The sequence below is a fragment of the Scyliorhinus canicula genome, chromosome 2 (assembly GCF_902713615.1).
Source record: "Scyliorhinus canicula chromosome 2, sScyCan1.1, whole genome shotgun sequence".
NCBI lineage: Eukaryota > Metazoa > Chordata > Chondrichthyes > Carcharhiniformes > Scyliorhinidae > Scyliorhinus > Scyliorhinus canicula.
The window spans coordinates 119,298,397-119,312,091 of NC_052147.1; the positions used below are offsets into that span (position 1 = coordinate 119,298,397).

Below are 13,695 nucleotides of genomic sequence, written 5' to 3' on the forward strand. Positions count from 1 at the left end.
TGCTACCGTGAGGCCCCACTTGTTCTTGGAACAAGTCTCCAACCTGCCGGCAGAGGTTTACAGCTTGAGGGGTGCCTCTCTGCATTAAACATGACTGACGAATCTCTCACACTCTTAGCACTGCTGTTAGAGTGTGTGGAAGGATTTTTGCAGGTTGATAGTTAACCTGTTGGCCAGGTCTCTTAGCCATCAAGAGTTGAAGAGCACAGAAAGACGCACATCAGCCCTCCGTGTTTGTGTCGGCCATCAAGCACTAATCTATTCTAATCCCATTTTTCAGCACTTACTCTGTAGCCTTGTGTGCTACGGCACTTCAAGTGCTCGTCGAAAGGTTTCCTAAATATTGAGGGTTCCTGTCTCTACCACCCTTTCAGGCTGTGAGTTCCAGATTCCCACTATTCTGTGGGTGAAAAGGTTTCACTATCTCTTTTCTACTCCACATTGTTAAAGTGGCCAGCATCTTTCAATCATTTTCTTTAAAAAGTATTTTAGTATTTTGTTCCAATCTTATGTAAAAGGTTATAAAAAATAAATAATTTGGGAGCAAACTCTCCAACACATAACTATGCAGTTTGCACAAATGTTACCATCTTTCATTTCCCTCCCCGCCCGCTACAAACAGCTCTTCAAACACGGCCCCGAACATTCTCCACCTTGCCTCGAAGCCTTCCGCCGAACCCCTTAATTCGTACTTGACCTTTTCCAGCCGAGAAAGTCATATAAGTTCCCCAACCAGGCCGCCACCTGCGGCATTGCTCACCGCCACTCCCAACAGAATTCTTCACAGGGCAATCAGAGGCGAAGGCCACATCATCGGCCTTTCTCCCCTCCATCAGCTCCGCCTTCTCCGATATTCCAAATATCATCACCAATGGGTCCGGCTCAACCTCCTCGCCCCACTATCCTTGTTAGTGCCACAAACACTCCTGCCCACAATCTCTCCAACTTTTCACAGCCCCAGATCATATGTGCGTGATTTGCTGGCCCCCACCCACACTTCTCGCACTCATCTGCCACTCCCCTGAAGAATTCATTCATTCTTGCCCGAGTCATATGTACCCTGTGTACCACCTTGAACTGTATCAGGCTCATCCTTGCAAATGAGGTGGTCGCATTTACCCTTTGTAGCGCCTCACATCATACACCCTAGTTTATCTCCCCTCCCAGCTCCCCCTCCCACTTCTCCTTAATTTTCACCACTTGCTCACCTCCCTATTCTCCCAGCCACCTGTATATGACTCCGATCCTGCCCTCCCCTTCCATGTCCGGAAGCAACAGTTGCTCCAACAGAGTGTACCTCGGCAACCTTGGGGTACCTAAACTCACTTCCTCTTGGGAGCTCTACCCTCTCCTCCAGTTCCTCTATACTGGCAAACACTTCTTCCAGGTACAGATCCCTCACCTTAACCAGCCCCACTTCTATCCACTTCCTATACATACCATCTATCGCCCCTGGCTCAAAATCGTGGTTTTCGCAAAGCAGCGCCAACACCAACATCCAGTCCTTTACTGTGGATTGCACCACTGGGCTCTCCGCGTATTTTCTTGGCGTCATTGGCAGTGCCGACATCACCGTAGCCCTCAGGTTGGACCCCCTACAGCATTCTTCCTCCATCGTAACCCATTCTTCCTCCTTTCCACCATTGCCTCACCTTCTCCACATTTGTTGCCCAGTAATAATGTAGCAGGTTCAGCAATGCCAACCCTCCCTTCTGCCTCTGTCTCTGTAAAAGGGTCCTCTTAACCCGTGGCACCTTCCCTGCCCGTACAAAGTCTGAGATAATCATGTCTAGATTTCGAAAGAAGGCCTTTGGTACAAAGACCGGAATCATCTGGAATATGGACAGGAACTTCCACAGAATGTCCTTCTTCACCACTTTGACCCTCCCTGCCAGAGTCAGGTGCAATTGTCCCACCTCTTCAGATCCTCCTCCACCAGCTTTGTCAGATTCCATTTCTGTAACTTTGCCCATTCCTTTACCACCTGAATGCCCAGGTATCTAAACCTGTCTCTGGCCACCTTGAATGGCAACTCCCTTGGGTTGACTCGCCGACCCAACACGTTCACCGGAAACGTTTCAGTTTTCCATAGATTTAACTTCTATCCCGTGAACGCCCCAAGCTTCCCCAATAGGCGCGTGATCCTCGCCATGCTCTTCAGCGTGTCTGAAACATACAATAGTTGGTCGTCCACCATTTAGCGACACCCGGTGCTCCCTTCATCCCCTCATAATCCCTTGCCTCTCTACTGCCCCCGAAGAGTTATTGCCAGAGGCTCTATCGCTAGCACAAACAACACTGGTGACAGCGGGCACCCCTGCCTTGTTCCCCTGTGCAGTTCAAAGTTTCTGGAGCCCGTGTCATTGGTCCGCACGCTCTCCTTCGGTGCCACGTATAACAGGTGCACCCTTGCCACAAACCTTGGCCCAAAGCCCAACCTTCCCAGGACCTCAAACAGGTACCGCCACTACACCCGTTCGAATGCCTTCTCCACAGCCATGGACACCACTATCTCTGGTACCTTGGCTCTCGACGGGGTCATGACCACATTTAACAGTCTCCTTATATTATTAGAAAGCTGCCTGTCCTTTGGTCCTCTGCAACCATCCCCGGGACACATCCTTCCTGCCACAAACTTAGCCAGCAGTTTCACATCCATATTTAACAGTGATATGGGTCTATATGACTCACATTCCAACGGATCTTTCCCCTTCTTTATTAACATGATCGCTGCCTGCGTCATCCTCTCCTGCAGCTTTCTCTTCTCTAACACCTCATTAAACGGCCCCAAAAGATGTGTCACCAGGTCCGTTGCAAACCCCGAAAAGAATTTTAGCGGGTAACCATCGGGCCCCGGGGCCCTCCCCTCTTGCCCTACATAGCTGTCCTACCGTCTTCCCCGTCGTCAACCTCTGCAGGATTGCCCCTGCAATTTTTTTCTCCTCGCCGATCTCTCCATAGTAACCCTCGAGTACTCCTATCTACCTCCGCTATCTCATTCATTAGCGGTTCATATTCCTTCTTCCTTTCCCTATCCGCACACGCCTTGAGCGAGATAATCACCCCGACCACCGCTTTTAGCGCTTCCCAAAATGTGGCCGCCAACACATCCCCATTTTGGTTCAATTCTACATAATCTTTAATCATAGCCAACACTTTATCGCAAAACCCTCTAACTGCCAACAGCCTCGAATCGAGATTCCACCCTGGCCTCTGCTCCTGTCCTGATCGAAGCCGAATCACCAGCCAACCATCACCACCAAGCATGGTCAAAGATTACTATCCCCACATATTCTGCCCCCCCCCCCCCCCAACCTCCTGGCTCACCAGAAAAAAGTTGATTCTTGAATACACCCGATCAACATGTGAGAAAAAGGAATACTCCATTCCCCTTGGGTTCTTGAAGCACCACAGGTCCACCGTACCCATTTTTTCCATAAACCTGCCCAGCTCCTTTGCCAATCATATCCTACCCATTGACCTGGCGCTCGATCTATCTACCCTAAGCTCTAGGACACAATTTAAATCTCCTCCCATAATCAACTGGTGCATGGCCTAGTCTGGGATGGTTACCAGCAACTCCCTCATAAAACCTACATTGTCCCAATTTGATGCATATACATTCACCAATACCATTGCCATCCGCTCTAATACCCCACTCACCAGCACATATCTCACACCCGCGTCCCTCATTTCCTTCGTGCACGCAAACACAATTTTCTTGGTCACCAAAATGGCCATCCCCGGCGACTTTGAACCAAACCCCGAGTGGAAAACCTGTTCCACCCAGCCCTTTCTTAGCCAAACCTGGTCCTTCACGCGGAGGTGCGTCTCCTACAGAAAGACTACCTCTGCTTTTAAACTCCTAAGGTACGCAAAGACCCGAGATCTCTTCATCGGTCCATCGAGCCCTCGCATGTTCCATGTTATCAGTCTTACCGGGGGCTTACGCCTCCATTCCCCTCTACCATCTGCCATCCTTCCCTTTTGTCTCTACCCCCGTTAATTTCACCCTGTACCTGGCCCATCCAAGATGGCCCCTTTCTCCGTTCCTGACCATGTTTTTTTCTCCAACCTCACCGCGTCACATCTCTCTTCCCCCGCCCCCCGGTCCCACATAGCCACCTCTCTTGGCCTTCTCCCCCACCTCGCTTCCATTCACAGCATTACCTGCCAGCTTAGCAATTACTACCCAAAGGTTGCTCCTACCGATCCCCCTACCGCTCCTCTCTTTGTTCTGTGAAGAAGGCTCCCTGCTGACCTCCCCCACCCAAACAAAGACTCATCTTGAACCACGTGTCACCTCCCCCCAAAACAGGGGGGGGGGGGGGGAATGGCTATGTCATCGTGGGTTTATTCTGTTTGTTGGATCTTTCTGTTTAAAAGTGTTAAAATTATAAATGCCTTAATAAAATCTTTTCTAAAAAAAAAAGGTTACACTTTTCCGTCAAAGTTACGCCTTCAAGCAGGAGCTGCCCTGTGTGCGACCATTTACACCATGGCCACCACCGGAAGTCAGCATCTGTCAATCATAACAAGGATATTTATAAATATACCCAATCTGCATTTGGTCTCCCAGTGCAGATGAGGACACATTGTGAGCACTGAGTACAGTGAATACTAAATTGAAATAAATACGATAAATCACTGTCACATTTGGGAGGGCCCTGGACAGTGAGAAGGTAGGAGGTAAAAGGGCAGATGATACAACCTATGACCTTTGATGGGGGTGCTGTGACAAAGGGAGTGGGCTTCGGGGATGATGGCAGAGTAAACTCTGGCGTTGCAAAGGGAACAATATCTCTGGAAATGCTGATAGGGGAGGGGAATGTATGTTTTGTGGTGACCTGTTTGGTGGGGCGGCACAGTGGTTAACACTGCTGTCTCACAGTGCCAGAGACCCAGGTTCAGTTCCGGCTTTGGGTGACTGTGTGGAGTTTGCATTTTCTCCCTTGTCTGTGTGGGTTTCCTCCAGGTGCTCCGGTTTCCTCCCACAGTCCAAATATGTGCAGATTAGGTTGACTGGCCATGTCCTCTGAGTGTCCAAAAGATGTGCAGATTAGTGAGAGTACTGGAGGTGCTCCACTACTCTTTTGGGGGTTGGTGTAGGCTTGATGGGCTGAATGGCCTCCTTCTGCACTGTAGGATTTCTATGATCATACCGGAGGGAGTAATGGCGATGGAGGATGATCAGGTGGAAGTCAGGACAATGCAGAGTGCTATTGTCGTTCTGGGCAAGAGGATTAGGGCACGAACTAGAATGGACACAGTCAAGGGTTCTGTCACCCAAGGTAAAGGGTGGGATAATCTCAGTGGAAGAAAAAGCAGGGCGGAAGGTGAAATCATCAGAACAGAAATAACTGAGATGGAGAAGATAGGAGAATTAAATTATTTTTCCTGGTAATGATGTGGGAGATGGTGTAATCTGTGGTGGGAATCAGTGGGATTCCAGTAGACGATGGACAGCCTAGTCCCAGAAATGGAAATATTGAAGTTGGAGAAATGTGGGATGAAATTCAATGGCCAACCTCCGAGGTGAGCTTGGAGTTAGAAAGAACATGTATTCAGGCAACCTACCGACCCTGATGCTAATTGAGGCCCTCGAGGGGGTCTGCAGTCAGACATTCAATAATGGGAAGGGTGGGGCTGATGAAAGTCACACCCTGCCCTTCTGATCCAACATTCCGCTACTGTTCTTGCTGCCGGCTAATGGCTCCCTTCTTGGTGACCTTCCTCGTACCCTCACTAAGTGATCTGCTTCTCCCCTTGATCCTGGGCCTATGGTGGGTGCATTACCGACATCTACCACCGTTACCTGGGGGCGCCAACTGCAATGGAAAATCTTGGGCCTCTAATTGACCAGAGGCTCACAGGAGGGCAGCAGATCTCTGTCCCTGGAATCCTTGATCCCGGGAAAGGTTCGCTGCTGATTGGCACTTAATACAGCAGACCTTTTCTAAAAAAGACAATGTGGGGCACTCATTGGCTCTCCAACTATGGGCAAGACCCACATTGCCTTGATTAAATTCTGCCAGAGTCAGGAATAGACCATGGCTAGAATTGTGTTGCTCAGGCGTCCCAACGTCATCGCGCATGTACGTAATATTTTACTTGACGGGTGCACATGAGGCACTTTGGTCTATTAAGGGACCAATTGGATGCAATTTGACATGGCCCATCTGCTTTAGCGGTTGGCAGGCCGATCAGCCAGGTGGCCTTTACATTTTAGCTTCAATCCAGGATGGGATGAACTGCTCGGGTTGAAATAAAATTTAGAAAGTCTCTGGGGACTGAGGTTTGTTAGTGTGTGCTGTCCAGACACTCTTTGCATGGTTTTCCCATTGCAATATATGTTTTACAGGTCTGCAGCTCCCCAAGACAGCTCTTCAGCGACTGTCCCTATGAGAGGGCACATTAGAAGTGCCAGACCACACCCTCCCTTTTCTTGGCACCCGCCCTCCTGCCACCCTCCCCAGCATGCTCCGCCTTTTCCAACTTGCTGACTAATTGGTCAGCCAGCGTGAAGTCACCTTTCAGGTCCGATCACGGCCAGAAGCGCATTTTATGTCAGCTTCTAGGCCTGTTGAGCGAACATGTGCCGAACAAACAAAAAATCTATGCTCCTGTGAAGGTGCGGGAGGGGCAGACGTTGGAGGCATAGTTCGTCACCTTTTCCGACTGAGGGCGGGAACAGAAAGCAGCACTGGTGCTTTCATTGATGTGAAAAAGGGTTCAGGGAGGGGACCTGAATATGACGGTAATGACGAATGGTCCATGTTACCCCACAAAAGTGCAGTTCAGCTGAGTCCCAGGAGGGTTCCCGTTGCAAGATCTTTTATTTGGAGGAAGTTGGAGAATCAAAGAGGTTGTTTGGTGTAAAGACATGTTTAATCAGATGGAAGAGAGTTTGGTGGATGGAGCCAGGTTGGACCTCCATTCTGAAGGATGTGAAGACCAGCCTTTTAGGCAATGTAAGCCTGCGGCCCACTTTATTTCACCTCACATGGTGGCTTTGAAATTAAATCACCTGAATACCACTGCTTAAATGCTTGATAAACTTGAATTAAATGATTTTGACTTCATGCTGATGTGTTTTTGTATGTCATCACTCGTACATTGTAATTGTAGCTTTTGCTGTTTATTCAACAAAGGTGGCACACTGTGCAGTTCAGCACTTACCCTTTTGTTTCCATTTGAAATATTGATATTGGGAAAGTACTGTTGCTGGACTTCCAGTTTTGAAACCTCACCTGAAGTTAAATATCAGAGCTACATAAGTTTCTGTCAGGCAGTGCATCAGATATCGGGTTGGATTCTCCGGTCCCCCATCCGCATGTTTCTCAGCAGCGGGTCATTCGCTGGCGGCGGAATTCTGCTTTCCCAACGCTTGTCAATGGCATTTCCCTTTGAAACCACTCCACGGGCTGGATTCTCCGCATCCCAATGCTGAAATCACGTCCGGCGCCGGGGCGGGGAATCCAGTTCCACGCAGGGAATCGTGACCGCCGCCAGTTCCTCGATTCTCTGGCCCCCGAAAAGCGCCGCACTCATGGTCCTGCCATTCGGGATACTCGTGTGGCGGCTGCGGACTCAGTCCGCAGCTGCCATGGTCGGGGGCGGGCCAATCGGAGGCCGGGGGGGCCGGCATTTTCAAGCGGGTATTCCAGGTCGGGCGCGCAGCCGATCGGGTGCACTATTTCCACGGTCCGGCATGGAGCACGGCGAGGCCGCCGCCATGCGCATGCGCCGTCTCTGACCCAGAAGTGTGGGGGCCGTATCTGCAGCTGGAACTGCAAGCTTCACAATGGCACCCTGCTAGCACCCTGCACGGCTGTGAATATGTGGCCTTTTAATGCCTGTTTTTCTGCCGTAAAAGGCCACAGTTTTGACGACGGCATGGGGATATAGTCCGTGAAATGGTGATCCCAGCCCCACGTCTCCGGGAAACCTGTGCCTTGGGCGGGGGTGCGCTGAGGTTAGGAAAAGTGAATCACAACGGCCGTAGAATTCCGGCCAACCACCCTTATTCCGACTGCTTATGTAAAGATGAGACGTGAAGGTTCAGTTAGGGCGCTCGAGGGTTACAAGTTAGCTAGAAAGGCTCTAAAGAGAGAGCTAAGAAGAGTCAAGCGAGGACATGAGAAGTCTTTGGCAGGTAGGATCACGGATAACCCTAAAGCTTTCTATAGATATGGCAGGAATAAAATAATGACTAAGGTAAGAGTAGGGCCAGTCAAGGACAGTAGTGGGAGGTTGTGCGTAGAGTCCGAGGAGATAGGAGAGGTGCTAAATAAGTATTTTTCGTCAGTATTCACACAAGAAAAAGACAAAGTTGTCGAGGAGAATACTGAGATAGAGGCTACTAGACTAGAAGGGCTTGAGGTTCATAAGAAGGAGGTGTTAGCGATTCTGGAAAGTGTGAAAATAGATAAGTCCCCTGGGCCGGATGGGATTTATCCTAGGATTCTCTGGGAAGTTAGGGAGGAGATTGCTGAGCCTTTGGCTTTGATCTTTAAGTCATCTTTGTCTACAGGAATAGTGCCAGAGGACTGGAGGATAGCAAATGTTGTCCCCTTGTACAAGTAGTGGGGGAAGAGATAACCCCGGTAACTATAGACCAGTGAGCCTTACTTCTGTTGTGGGAAAAGTCTTGGAAAGGTTTATAAGAGATAGGATGTTTAATCATCTGGAAAGGAATAATTTGATTAGAGATGGTCAACATGGTTTTGTGAAGGGTAGGTCGTGCCTCACAAACCTCATTGAGTTCTTCGAGAAGGTGACCAAACAGGTGGATGAGGGTAAAGCAGTTGATGTGGTGTATATGGATTTCAGTAAAGCGTTTGATAAGGTTCCCCACGGTAGGCTATTGCAGAAAATACAGAGGCATGGGATTCAGGGTGATTTAGCAGTTTGGATCAGAAATTGGCTAGCTGAGAGAAGACAAATAGTGGTGGTTGATGGGAAATGCTCTGACTGGTGTCCAGTTACTAGTGGTGTGCCACAAGGATCTGTTTTGGGGCCGTTGCTGTTTGTCATTTTTATAAATGACCTGGAGGAGGGCGTAGAAGGATGGGTGAGTAAATTTGCAGATGACACTAAAGTCGGTGGAGTTGTGGACAGTGCAGAAGGATGTTACAAGTTACAGAGGGACATAGATAAGCTGCAGAGCTGGGCTGACAGGTGGCAAATGGAGTTTAATGCAGAAAAGTGTGAGGCGATTCATTTTGGAAGGAATAACAGGAAGGCAGAGTACTGGGCTAATGGTAAGATTCTTGGTAGTGTGGACGAGCACAGAGATCTCGGTGTCCATATCCATAGATCCCTGAAAGTTGCCACCCAGGTTGAGAGGGTTGTTAAGAAGGCGTACGGTGTGTTAGCTTTTATTGGTAGAGGAATTGAGTTTCGGAGCCATGAGGTCATGTTGCAGTTGTACAAAACTCTGGTGCGGCCGCATTTGGAGTATTGCGTGTAGTTCTGGTCACCACATTATAGGAAGGATGTGGAAGCATTGGAAAGGGTACAGAGGAGATTTACAAGAATGTTGCCTGGTATGGAGGGAAGATCATATGAGGAAAGGCTGAAGGACTTGAGGCTGTTTTCGTTAGAGAGAAGAAGGTTAAGAGGGGACTTAATTGAGGCATACAAGATGATCAGAGGATTAGATAGGGTGGACATTGAGAGCCTTTTTCCTCGGATGGTGATGTCCAGCACGAGGGGACATAGCTTTAAATTGAGGGGAGATAGATATAGGACAGATGTCAGTGGTAGGTTCTTTACTCAGAGAGTAGTAAGGGCGTGGAATGCCCTGCCTGCAACAGTAGTGGACTCGCCAACACTAAATGCATTTAAATGGTCATTGGATAGGCATATGGACGATAAGGGAATAGTGTAGAGGGACTTTAGAAGGGTTTCACAGGATGGTGCAACATCGAGGGCCGAAGGGCCTGTACTGCGCTGTAATGTTCTATGTTCTATGCATCAATACCACGAGTATAAGATCTGGACCGAACCAAGCGGCAAATCCCCCCAGATTTTCCGAGGCCTCCCAGAATTGCAGATTGAGCTCCGAGGTGTCCCTGCTGACATTCTGGGAGAAAAATACTTGGCACGAGTTGTGAAGACGATCCATATTTTAAAAAAATATTTTATTCAAGGCATTTTCATGGAAACAAACAAAAGCAGAAAAATGACCGAACAACATTATATACGGCCAACATCCACTCCCCCCTGCTCTCCTAATACCACCCACTTCTCCCATTCAGCCGTCCCCATTTTAAACCCCTTACCACTCCCCTATTCCCCCTCCCTGCTGATCACCTCAAACCTCCTTAAAGAAAGTAATAAACGGCTTTCACCTCCGGATGCACCCATCCGCTGACTCTCCCAAGACAAACTTGACAGTCTCCAGCCTCAGGAATTCCTGCTTTCGGCAGTTCCGGGTCCCGTCACCCGAGCAACATCCGTCTCTGGGCTATCACGAGGTAAAGGCCAAAACATCGGCCTCTCTCATCCCGTGAACTCCCGGATCTTCTGACACCCCAAATATCGCCACTCGGGGCCACCTCCACACCGAGCACCTCGGCCATTGCGTCAGCAAACCCCTGCCAGAACCCTTCCAGCCTTGGACATGCTCAGAGCATGTGGACATGATTCACAGGCCTCTCTGTGCACTGCCCACACCTATCCTCTACCCCCTTAAAGAACGTTCTCATCCTTGCTACCGTAATATATGTCCTATGTATTACTTTTAAAAGAATGAGGCTTACCCTCGCACACAACGAGGAAGCATTCACCCTCCACAGGGTGAACCCAAAGATCAGAACATTAACCTTCTTGAAAAATGATTTTGGGACAAAAATTGGGAAGTTCTGGAACACGAACAGAAACCTTGGCAGCGCCATCATTATTCCTGTCTGCATCCGCCAGCAACAGTGGCAGCAGATCCCACCTCTAAGAGCCCCCCTTCAACTGCTCCATCAGCCGAGCCAGGTTCAACTTGTGCAGCTGCGCCCAACCCTGAGTCGCCCGGATGCCCAGGTATCGAAAGCTCGCCCCCACCACCCTGAACTGCAGCTTCCCTAACCTCACCTCCTGCCCTTTCATCTCAATTGGGAACACCTCGCTCTATTTCTTATTCAACCTGTACGCAGGGAAACTGACCAAACCCCTCCAAAATCCCATAATGTCTCCAATCCTGCCCAACGGGTCTGCGATATGTAACAACAGGTCGTCTGTGTACAATGAGACCCTATGCTCAACGTCCCTCCCAAATCCCTCTCCAATCCCTCGACACCCTCAGCACCATTGCTAGTGGCGAAAAGCACAGGGAGAGCGGGCATACCTGCCTCGTCCCCCGATGCAGCCCAGAATACCCAAACTCACTCGGTTCATCCGCACACTTGCAGCTGACGCCTTGTACAGCAACCGGACCCAGTCCACAAACTCCTGCCCGAACCCGAACCGCCCCAACACCTCCAGCAGATACTCCCACTCTACCTGCTCAGATGCCTTCTCCTTGTTCATCACCACCACTATCTACAGCTCCTGCACCTCTGAAGGCATCATGATTACATCAAGCAGCCTCCTCAACTGCCTCCTCTTCACAAATCCCATTTCGTCTTCACCTATCACCTCCGCGATGTAGTCCTCGATTCGCGAGGCCAACAGCTTGGCGTCTACATTCAGTAATGACTATGGGTGATACGGCCTGGATCCTTTTTTAATATTAGGGAGATGGAACCTGCAACAATGTAGCGGGGAAGCCACTTCCATTCCCTTGCTTCATTATATGCCCACAGCAGAAGTGGCCCAAGGTCCGCCCCAAACTTTTTATAAAACTTCACTGGGAACCCAACCGGGCCGGGTCTGACACCACCCTGCCCTTATCATCCCTTACTCTGCTAATCACCCTTGCTTCCTCAACTGGTGAGCCAATATCCTGCTTGCCTTCTCCCAGTACTAATATACTGGTCCTTCATAACTGCCTCATCGCCTTCCCCATGGAAACTAACCCAAACTTCTAACCCAAACTCCATCCGGAACCTCGACCTCTCCTTCAACAGCCCTGCATCTGGGGCCCCCGAATACCTCCTGTCTACATTCAAAACCTCGTCCACCATAATAATAATAATCTTTAGTGTCACAAGTAGGCTTACATTAACACTGCAATGAAGTTACTGTGAAAACCTTGCCATATCCGCCCACTCTGCTTTCTCTCTATGCATCCAAATTGAAATGAGCTCCCCACTGGCCACCGCTTTGAGTGCCTCCCGCATCTGGCAGCTGTTACCTCCCCCATGCCGTTTAGCTCCACAAATTCTCGAATGGCAGCTCACACAGCTCCTCATCCACCAACAATCCCACCTCCAGTCTCCACTGTGGGCACTGAGTCCCCCCCGGGCCATATACAAATCTATCAAATGTGGCATGTGGCCGGAATCCACAATGGGTGAGTACTCCGAGTTGACCTCCCCCGCCAGCAACGCCATATCTAACAAGAAGAAATCAATTCAGGAGTACACTCGGTGCACATGGGAGAAGTATGAAAATTCCTTCGCCCTCGGCCTCCCAAATCTCCACGGTCACCCATAGGTGGGCTGGATACAATGCTCTGAGGTTCACCCCCGTTTTAAAGAGGGCAGCCTTGACCCGGTTGAACCTGGTCCTCCTCTTTGCCAGTTCTACTGTCAGATCTTGATACACTCGCAGCTTGTTCCTTTCCCAGGTGCACTTCCCGGTCAGCCTCGCCCATCGGAGAATCTTCTTCTTGTCTGGAAAGCGGTGTAACTGCACCACCATCGCCCTCGGTGGCTCGCCCACCTGCGGCCTCCTCATCAGCACCCTGTGCGTTCGGTTGACCTCCCCATCAGCTTCTCCAGCATCTTGGCCATGTACGTGCCGGTCTCTGCAGCCTTCGATGCCTTTGGACATCCCAACATCCTAAGGTTTTGTCTTTTGGAGTGATTCTCCAGGTCCTCTAACTGCTCCTTAAGCCTCTTTTGGGTTGCCCACATCATCCCCATTTCACCCACCAATGAGGCCAACTGCTCCTCAGGTTCCCCCACCACCTCCTCCACTCTCTGGATCGCCTGGGCCTGGGACTCCAGTCTCTGTTCACTCCCTCGATCCCCGACTTAATCGGTTCCACCACCTTGGCCAGGTCTTCCAGGGCCTCCTTCCTCTGCTGGAAAAATTTTCCATTAAGAAACTCTATTAACTGCTCCATTGACCATGGGCAGGCAGAGCAGCCCCCTCGCCCTCCGCCATCTTATCCTGTGGCGCACCACAAACACTCTCCTTCCAGCAGCTCTTTCCTTCTTGCCCCACTCCTAGTTCATAGATCCATCCACCAGCCACCCCAGTGAAGGAAAACCTTCCCCAGGCACTCCTGCACCTCTTGCACTCAAATGCTTCACCCTTCAGTGGGGAAAAGACCGAAAATAATCCACTTTGAGCGGGATCCACCAAATGTGTGACCGCTCACTCCATGGCCGCCACCGGAAGTCTCAAAGACGATGCATATTGAACTTGGAATGTTGACTCTGTCTCAACAGATGTTGACAGACTTGCTGAAGTTTTCCAAGACTTTCTCTTTTTAGATTGGTTCTGACATGATTCTTCTTTCTTTTCTCAGCACAACTTTACCCAAAGTGCTTTAAAATAAAGGTTTTTTTTTGTGTTGTTCATGTCATCTTG

The 13,695-nt window shown here is 49.8% G+C and overlaps 1 protein-coding gene across 1 annotated transcript in view; it reads left to right on the forward strand.

The window, feature by feature from the left end:
• fmn1 (formin 1) overlaps positions 1-13,695 on the forward strand; it is a 532,192-nt gene that overhangs the window by 101,835 nt on the left and 416,662 nt on the right. The gene's annotated exons all lie outside the window — the stretch shown is intronic.